This window comes from Orycteropus afer, unplaced genomic scaffold, assembly GCF_000298275.1.
Source record: "Orycteropus afer afer isolate SDZICR_OR568_19922 unplaced genomic scaffold, OryAfe1.0 scaffold00739, whole genome shotgun sequence".
Lineage (NCBI taxonomy): Eukaryota > Metazoa > Chordata > Mammalia > Tubulidentata > Orycteropodidae > Orycteropus > Orycteropus afer.
The window spans coordinates 351,501-352,257 of NW_006922326.1; positions in this window are offsets into that span (position 1 = coordinate 351,501).

Here is a 757-nt window from a genome sequence, read left to right on the forward strand (position 1 = left end):
TTTTTTTAAAACACTTTAAAGAGGTCTTCTGCAGCAGATTTGCCCACTGTAATATGTCATTTGATTTCTCAAATACTGCTTACATGGGCGTTGATTGTGGATATGAGTAAAATTAAATCCTTGACAACTTTAATATTTTCTGTTTATCGTGATATTGCTTACTGGTCCAGTTGTGAGGATTTTTATTTTCTTCTACACTGAAGGCTGTAGTCTTTGATCTTCATCAGTAAGTGCTTCAACTCCTCTTCACTTTCAACAAGCAAGGTTGTGTTATAGATGATGGAGACACAACAAAAACAGACAAAAAATACTAATTTCAAACGTGGTGAAGCATCTAAAAAGGGAATAAAACAAGGTAATGGGACTGGAACTTTCAAGAATATAAGTAAGTCTTGCTTTGCCCCAAACGATGGTAAGTTCCCAGGAGGCAGGGGCCATGTTGTATGCTAAATTTTCTGAATACCCCAGGTTTAGCTAAAATGTGTGGATTTGAATTAAACTTTTTTTGTTTTTTAAATCACTTCATGAGTTACAAATGGAACATGGTCTTTGGCTTTGTCTTTCCTCTCTACTTAATCTTCCTTGCTTTCATCATTTCCACATCCAGAAGACAACTTCTCTTCACTTGTGTTCATATTGTCTTGACCTTTTTGTCAGTGATGGTTTACTTTCTTTGTATCAACTATACTTCTTTAAGGAGCTCTGGTAGCATAGTGGCTAAAGCACTTGACTGCTAACCAGAAGGCTGGCGGTTCAA